Here is a 9,186-nt window from a genome sequence, read left to right on the forward strand (position 1 = left end):
AAGCCCAAATGAGTGTAAAAGGTGCTTTTAAAATATGTGAACATCTGGACCCTGCTAATTGAAAACAATGTTACGTAAACAAGAAATAAAAGTTTTTCTTCATCTCATGTCTTTACTAGAGAGAAATTAATTTTCTTGACATGAATGCATTGATGTAATTGATAAAAGTTTTAGCTGGCATAGTTCTCCATATGTGTAACTTGGAACTGATGCAGTTTTGCTATAATAAAACAATAAAAGCTAGGTTCTGCCAGGACTGTAGTGGGTTGGCAAGTTCTAGGGGTCTTTGTAGAGTTCCTTTGCTCAATCTCTGTATATTTTTGAGCCAAAAATTCACAAAGAAAAATAAAGTGTTTCTTCTATGACAGCTGTGACAGCAGGCAGAGCTCACAATATCTAGCAGAGAACTAGAGAGAGTTCTAATCTCACTTCTGAGGCATTAAGACCCATGAGTGCAGATAGAAATCATCTTCCAGTTAATTTCTCATACCGTGTAGAAAAATATTAAAGCTAATTCATGAACTGAAACAAAACACTTCAATTGCTGCAGACAGATTCCAGGTCTGCTACATACACACTATGGTCATAGCAAGATAGCAGTCTGTCTTCTACATCAGAATCACTTCCTCGCTCTGCCTCCTGAGCTGCAGAACTCTACAAAGGCCTCTTTTGGAACAGTCAGCTCTCAGCTGACCTTGCCAACTAGAAGGTGCTCCTTGACTATCCCCTCCCTTCATCATGTATGCCCACTGTGTCCTCACCATTCCATAAATTCAGTTAATTAGGCAACATTACTCTGATGATCATAACAAAGGCAGAAAAACAGGTAGAGACAAACTTGAACACTATAATAGATGAGGTAGATGTGTAGGTCATTATTGGTGCTTATTCCATGATTGAATTCTGTACAGATTGTAAAAAATGCCAGGTAGTCTATGTCAATGATGGCTCTAGTCAGTGATGACTGACTACTCCTCACAGAAAAAGTACCGAAAAAAAAGCAATCCAGTAGTCTTGAATTCATTGAAAATGTTGACTTGTGCCCCCAGGCTGCTATATAACTGTGAAAACTGAATACAGTTTTCCAGTATCTTCTCCCTTTCTTATATTCTTCATATTACCACATCAGTTTCTCAATGTCCTGCCTCATGAATATTTTAGGAGCCCCCACATTCAAGGCAGCTGAGCACCAGCCACAGGTGGACCTTCGTTTTGTGGAGGAGGGATGTTAAACAAATCCATAATGTGAATAGTGAGAATCTAGTAATGAAACTTTTCTTTTTGTGTATGTGGTCCTGTGGACTTATCCATTTCAGACTCAATTAGAATGGAAGAGCTCAACACTTCTACTTCTTTAGAGCAGACAATCTCCTTACTACCCATTCATTTCAGACTGCAGAGGTTGCAATAGCCTTTTTTCCCCTTCAATGTTTACTAAAACAGGGTATCCCTCTGACTGAGTTTACTGGATTACACAGCACCCTAGAAAGCATCTCTGCTACTCTTCCTTAAAAAAACCCCTATAGTTTGCCTGTTTGTATCATGAATTAAAGATCACTTGTAAAGTGTTAAAATAGACTATCAGCTCCCAGTTTTGAGAATTCCAATAGTGTCTTAAGAGCACTGTAGTAATGAAAACACAGTTGATCTTCTTTAAAGATTTTAATCTGCTTTAGTTTCGGACAAAAGAGTTAAAATGAATGGAACTGTTGGAGCAAGTCCAGAGGAGGTCCATGAGGTTGATAAGGGGACTTAAGCATGTCCTCTACAAAGACAGGTTGAGAAAGTCAGGGCCGGAGAAGAGAAGGTTGGTGGATACCTCAACCTTCCAGGATCTGAAGGGGCCTACAGGAAAGCTAGAGAGGGACTACGCATCAGGAACTGTAGGGATAGGACAAGGAGTAAATGAGTAAAAATCGAAAGAGAGTAGGTTTAGATTAGAATTAGGAGTAAACTCTTTACTGTGAGGGTGGTGAGATACTGAAACAGATTGCCCAGAGAGGTTATGGATGCCCCAAGTCTGGCAGTATTCAAGGCCAGGTTGAGTAACCTGGTCTAGTGGGTGATGTCCCTGCCCATGGCATGGGCTTTGGAACTAGATGATCTTTAAGGTCCCTTCCAAGCCAAACCATTGTATGATTCTCTAATAGCTATTTCAAGAAATTTATGTGACTTCTCAAAACCAGTAAATAAATCAGGTCCAGTAAAACATGTCAACAAGATAGTCAGCTAACGATGAGTCAGTTATCTACTAGTCATGTTTGTATCGTGTGACATTTCCGAGAACATACCAGCTGCCAAAAATGTATTGTGCTTTGTACCAAATATATTTCCACATACCGACAACTACAATGCATTCAGAAGCTAACATAATGCTGAAGACAACATCAAATGCAGCAAACTTCTAGAATTTCTACTTGCCTAGCAAATTATGCAAAACCATCAACTTTTTTTTAATGCTCAAACAGTAGGATGCATACATGGTTAGGAAAAGTTTTCTCTGCTGTGAACCAAGAAATAGAACATCCAAGAACAGAATTAAACCCAATGTCTCACTGAAGTTAATAAAATTCTTTTAAATCACACTTACGTTGATTTTGATACTGTTATTTATGTGAAATCAATATTAAGCATGGAGAAGAGTATTTAAGACAATAAGATCTTAAAATAAAGAGCGTTGTCTTCTGAATCATAGCTTTCTGATAGAACTTAAAAATTAACTTTTTCTAAGTATTTAGTAGAAGCTGAACTACATTTTAATTTTCATTTTGTCCAGAATGAATTCAAGTACCTATTGTTCTGGGATACTTATACAAGGACTGCAATGTGTAGGAAGATGCAGTTTCATGGTTGTCACACAAAGGCAAATGCTGTGCTATTCACATCTCAGCATGTATTCTGGATAATCTGTTGGTACCCAAAGCAGCCCTTTGTTGCTTCAAAAGCATCTCCCTACCCCTCCCTCCATAAGAGTTTATCTCAGCTTCACGGTCATTGGCTGGGGGAGGAAGAGGACAAAAAAAGAGCTTCACATGCTCTGTCAAATCTCAGCCCTTTTCCCCACAACATTGCCAAGGGTTGGCTCAGCAGATCCAGGACCCTCCTAAGTGCAAACATTCCTGAGCAGCCCATAGTACAGACTAGAGAGGTAAATAGTCTCCTTTATCTTGAGAGAGGCAATGAAATCAAGAATACCACTGCATACTATTTTTTCACTGCCCAAGCTAACTTTCATTGGAACAATGAAAAAATGAAAAGATGAAAAAATCTCTGGAAAAGGATTGCAACATTAGAAAGCAGGGAGGAAATATATTTACCTGAGATTTTATACTTTCCTTCTTTGATTCTGTTACTCATGATCTAACACATTCCATTTTCCTTATCCAATACTGCTTCTGTAAAGACAGAAAATTAACTACACTGTTTTCTTGGACTAGATAAGGAAGTTAAAGTAGTTGTACTGGATTGGGGTAAAGACCCACATAACCTCTCTCTTAAAAAGTGGATGGATGAAGACAGTTACCAGAAAGAACAAGCTTACTTCTCCCAGACTTCGGTGCTTTGAAGTTTTTGGACTTCCTGAGCCAATACTCATGTAATGTTGTCTTTAACAGCTATCAATGCACTGATCTTCCAATCAATAAAAATAAAGGGATTCTTCCTTTGTAAGTCAATGTAATACGGCATCCTGATCTTGCAGAATGCCTGGAAAATTTATTCTCACAGTGTATCCTAGGGATTTTTAATATTTCACTTTCTCTTATTTTTTTAATAATTTCTGTTGAGCAGTTTAATTTTGCCTCTGCATCAAAACTAAGCCACTAGTAACACAGGAAAAAAATAAAAAGGCTGCACGTACGATGCCAACCCATGACATTATTGTGGGCTGGCCCCAGTTAGCAGTCAAGCACCCACACAGCCTACACAGCCTCTTACTCACTCCCCACAAGTAGGAATGGACAAAAATAGGAAGAACAAGAGCAAAAAAACTCATGGTTTTACCGTCACAGGCAAAACAGACTCAACATTGAGAATTTAACTTAGTATAAAACATTAACTACTGAATTGAGTACTGGGAAACAAAAAAGAAACAAACATCTAAGGAAGACATTTTTTCTTCACCTTTCCTTGTCTCAGCTGTGCTTCAGGCATCTTCCTTCCCCATTCCCAGTCTCCACACCTGTCCTTATCACTGCAGGTTATGCTCAGTCTCTTTGGTGAGGCAACAGGCAGTGCAGTAGGTTGGGGTCAGGGCACAGCATGTTCTCTCTGCCACTCGTTTCTCACTATTCTTTCCTGCAGCTCCTTCCTTCTTGTTTCCTCTGCTCCAACATGAGTCCTCCACAGGTTTCATTTCCCTTGGGTGTGACTACTCCATCGTGGACCTGTTCTCGGATCTTGCTGTTCCTTTCCCTTGGTCTTTATCACCATTTTTTAAAATGTGTTTTCACACATTAGCTCAGCTGTGTCCTGTGGTGGTCTTGCTGTGGGACCATCTGTAACCATCCATGTCAGAAAAACACAATGTCCTTGAGGAACAATAGTTGAAAAATAACCACAAAAATTTTTTAATTATTGAGTCAGCTACCCACAGAGAAATAAAGAGGATATTAAGGTTACAATGGACTATAAGTCTATTTGACTTATTTAAAAAAAAAAAAAACACCACACAATCTATATATTCATTAATTTCTCTTCATATTTTTGTGGCAATTTTTATTTATATTCTTGAAATCACATAATGCTTGAGGTTGGAAAGGTCCTCCTGAGATCATGTGGTCCAACTTGTCTGCTCAAGCAGGATCACTTAGAGCAAGTTGTCCAGAACCAGCTTTTAAGTAACTCCAAGGATAGAGACTTCACAGCCTCTTCAGGCAATCTGTGCCAGTTTTCAAGATTATTCAGAGATATTTTTTTTAGTTCTCCACACTTATAATATTACCTCTTTCAAAAATATCTAGAATGTTTTAATTAAACACTTGTCGTGATAGATTTCTACTCATTGTACCCACAGTAGCAATATTTTTCAGTTCCGCAGCTCAGAACCTGCCATTCCATGGACCAACAATAAATTTACACCTCTACCCACTTGGTTCTCCCTCAGCTCTCATTTTGTCAGCTGACCTGAAATGACACATTTCTGGTTGGTGCTTTATGCAGTATATCTTTGCATCAGGTATTGCCTTTCTAAACTTTCAATAGACCATCACACAATGTCTTTTAACATTTGCAAGCTTCTGAAAAGAGTTAGACGCAATGACATACCCGAAGTTCCTACATGGCATATAACACTTGGACTAGAATCAGAATGGTCAACTGTTTCTATGCATCTTTTATTTGTGTCAATACCTGTTCATGATTACCATTATTATTGGCCTTTTAATTTGCTTCCTCATCACTGGTTCCCTGGACACTATATGTATTTTTAATTCAAGTACTTCAATAGCCACACAGTTTTTAACATGATACACTTCATATTGGCTTAACACACTGGCTTAATACTCCTGTGCTATATAAGGAATCGGGAGAAATACTTTCTGTATTTTAAACTTGTATTTTCATTATCCAGGAGATAAGCTGATTTAGCAATGTTAGTAAAAATAGACAGAAGGCACTGTAATTTATTGTGGCTGCCACTAGTGAAAAGAAGGAAAGTCTTCCGAATAGAGTATATATTAATTTTACACAATAGGGCCTGTTTGTCTCATAAAACCACTAAAAGAAACATGTTGAAACACAGGAGTGCCTTGATATTATAAATATGAATATGAATATGAATACTTTTCTCAGTCTTTTCTCCTATTTTAGTATAAAAATTAGTATTTATTGAGGTCATATCTTTGTTTAGGCAATCCCTTGAGAGAAAAAACACACTTAGTTTGTTCAACCTTGGACAGGAATTTTTTCCAGGATGGTTGTATTTTAGCAAATAGTCTTTACGTCAAAAGTTCTGAATTATGCCATTAACTTTATCTTCTTGTGTCAGGCTAAGAGTCGCAGGTAATCCTCACCAAAATTATGGAAATATTTTCACTAATACAATCATTTTCTGTTCCCAATAGCCACATATTGTAAATTATGCAAATAAACAAAAAGAAAACAGCAGCTTATTTCGTGATACACCCTTCACAGCTATCATTCGTATGATAGAAAAGCTGTTAAGGCATGGAAATTGATAACATGCAAAACACAAAACACTACTGATAAAGGAAAAAAATAAACAAAATTACATAAACACATGCTTCATCAAAATATTTCAGCAAATACTGTCTTTTTCTGCTGTATATGTGTGGGGCTAACTATGTTGAATTGACTGCCAGATTCCCTACATACGTAATTTCTACGCTGTATATGTAAAGATGCGACGAGAAAGAACAAACTTTTTGAGTTGTTATTTCTTCAGTCTTCTGGATTCTTTTCATCATAGTAGCACTCACTTTCATCAGTTCAGGTTATTAAACAGATAATATATCAGTGTCTGATATGGTGTCTGAAGCTGTTAATAGCTAATCTAATGTAGGCAGTCTTGGCCTCAGGTCACACAGAACAAATTATTGAATGCACATTTTGTGGACTGAAGTTGGGGTACAGTATTTTGAAAAAAATTTGATACTCTTCAGTGCAATCAAAAATTGCAAGTCTGGTATGCTTCTCAGTTGCTTTTGGAGGAAATGGATGGGTATTTCTCAAAGGTTACCACAGTCCAGTGTTGGCTTACATCATGACATCTTTACTTGTCATGACAATAATGATATTTCCATGATTCAGTATAGAATCTTTAGATAATAACTATTATTACATGCTTTTTCATACACTATCTCCTCAGGGAAACACAACCAGTTGCGAGCCTCCTCCTCTCAAAGATGATTTGTCTTTTAAAGATGAATAGAATTTTATCAACTGCTGCCACATATTCTGGGATATTTTTATACCCCAGACTACCTGTTGGATTATTCTAATCTTTTTTTATCATATATAGCTCAGAGCTGAAGACAAAGTTGCTACACTGTCACAGTATTAAGAAGGCTTTGGCACAAGACAACAGGACCCATTCAACTTCCTAAGAATGTCATGCAGTGTATTAACTGTTTTAAATTAAATAATTACTTTCCCACAAATAAGTATTAATCTTAGTGTCAGGTTATCAAAATTTAACACATCCAGAGAACATTATTGTAAGAATATGGCAAAAAAAATTTAAAAGACAGATTTCTACCAGTTTCTTTAAAAACATTAAAATACTATAGTTAAGTTACTGATAAGGCTTTTAAATGTATATGGGAATTTGAACTGGTGTGAAAGGGTTTTCCCTTTTTCTGAAGCAAATTTTCCTAGTCTGGCAAATTGTTTAACAAATCTTAACGGCACTACATATAGCAATATAGTAAGCCAACATGTATTTATGGCTTGCAAGATGTCCAGGTTAATGGAATTATATAAACATTCATCAGAAAAAAAAGGTATTGTATTTTAAATTCTTCAAAACTAACAAATTACAGAATCAAAAATACATCAATGCAAAATAATTATTTAAAAATTACCTACTCATCATCAGGAAATTCCTTAACATCGATTAGTATGCAAATCTCATGCCTTGCAGAGACTGGTTTTTGAAATGATGGCAAATGCATGCATCCTGCTTACTCACTGCGGGGACTGTTCAAGGAAGAGAACATCTGCAATGTTGAATCATGAAGTTGTTACCGTAGTAACATGCCTATCTTTAAAACAAACAATGTTCTTACAGTGTTTACATTTATTAAAAAAACTGATCTCTATGAACCTAATCTTACCTGATGGCATCTCTTTTCTGTATCCTCCATATTTACTACTCAAATATTTTTTTTAATATGAAATCAAAGGCTATTTTGCCTACATATATCTTTGCCTATAACAAGCCTTAATTGTTTTTAGAATATAAAATTGATTATTTTATTCTTTTAGCACTGAGAGCATACTAGATACTTGTGGGCTAGTGCATTTGTTCAACATTTTTCATAGAGATTGCTCTGAAGGAAAGTATCTATTCTTCTCCTTTCCAATAACAAGCCATAACAAGGATGTCTCAAGCATGCACATAATCTGAAGTCCCAAAGAGGATTCTTATCTTCCAGCTAATATCTTCATAAGACCCTTTTCATTGTGTTCTGCTTCCAAACAAAGCCTCGTTCAGTGAGCTCACCAACCTACATAGCTGCACAAAAAACACCTAAATCTAGAAACCTGATGAAGTCAAGAGTTGAAAAGTAAATCTAAGCGACTTAGAACAATGCATCGAAAAATGAGATTATTTACTTTTTAAAATCAAGATCTAAAAAATATACATCTTTCAGTTGGTTATATTTTAAATTACGTAGCTTGTTGCACAAGCACGTCAGTCTCTCAAAGTAAAAAATACCTTTCCACCTTCTGATTCAGATGTCTTTCTTCTCCTTTAAGTTACTTCTCGAATTCTTTTAGTTTGGATCACATTCTTCCATAGCTTAATCCAATGAAGCAACAGTGGGCAGCCTACGTTAGGAGAAAGTTTTTAATTTTTTCTGAATGTTTTTGCTGGTTTGTCAGCAGAAAATGTAAAAATATGTATTTTTTTACCAACATAAATGCAAAACAAAAAACAAGACCAATGAGAAAAAAATATTTGGGAAAAATAAAGAGAAATTTTTCATTTTGAAAGTACTAGAATTATCTTTTTTAGATGAAAAAATACAGAGATAGATCCAGATATTTAGATGTATAATCTACATAATTTAGTTACTACCTACTTTTTTGCCCAGTTTGTGTACTTTTCTCAAAGGTATTTGTTAGTCTTCACACCTTCATTTTCCTTCATTTAATTTTAGCACCCTTTATAATTTTAAATGGGTAAAGGCTCCTTTAAAATTACTTTTTTCATCAACTGCTAAAATCTTTAACTAGAGCACATAAGAAAAGGAAGTCTTAAATAGTCTGAATAAGCACTTCCTCTTTCTTCTCTTTTTAGGTCACACATGTCAAACTATCAAGGTCCTATAATTCTATAGCAGCCTGCAGTTCTCAAATACATTTCCAGTTTTAACAGTATTTTGTGTCATTCTGAAGATTTGTTTACAGTCCATATTATGTCCATGAAGCAAGTTGATCAAGCTAGGAAATATGGTCAACAATGATGCAAAATAAGCAAAATATTTATTTTCTTATTACTTT

At 35.9% G+C, this 9,186-nt stretch overlaps 1 long non-coding RNA gene across 1 annotated transcript; it reads right to left on the reverse strand.

The window, feature by feature from the left end:
* Nucleotides 1-3,376: 3,376 nt before the first annotated feature.
* On the reverse strand, nucleotides 3,377-7,611 carry LOC127471973 (uncharacterized). Its single transcript, XR_007904819.1, has 3 exons — nucleotides 7,546-7,611; nucleotides 4,181-4,529; nucleotides 3,377-3,395 (listed from the first exon to the last, which is right to left on the reverse strand). It is a non-coding gene; the product is annotated as an uncharacterized LOC127471973 (long non-coding RNA).
* Nucleotides 7,612-9,186: the final 1,575 nt, after the last annotated feature.

The sequence above is a fragment of the Manacus candei genome, unplaced genomic scaffold (genome assembly GCF_025592945.1).
Source record: "Manacus candei isolate 608988 ecotype Guabito, Panama unplaced genomic scaffold, ASM2559294v1 h1tg000027l, whole genome shotgun sequence".
NCBI classification, from domain to species: domain Eukaryota; kingdom Metazoa; phylum Chordata; class Aves; order Passeriformes; family Pipridae; genus Manacus; species Manacus candei.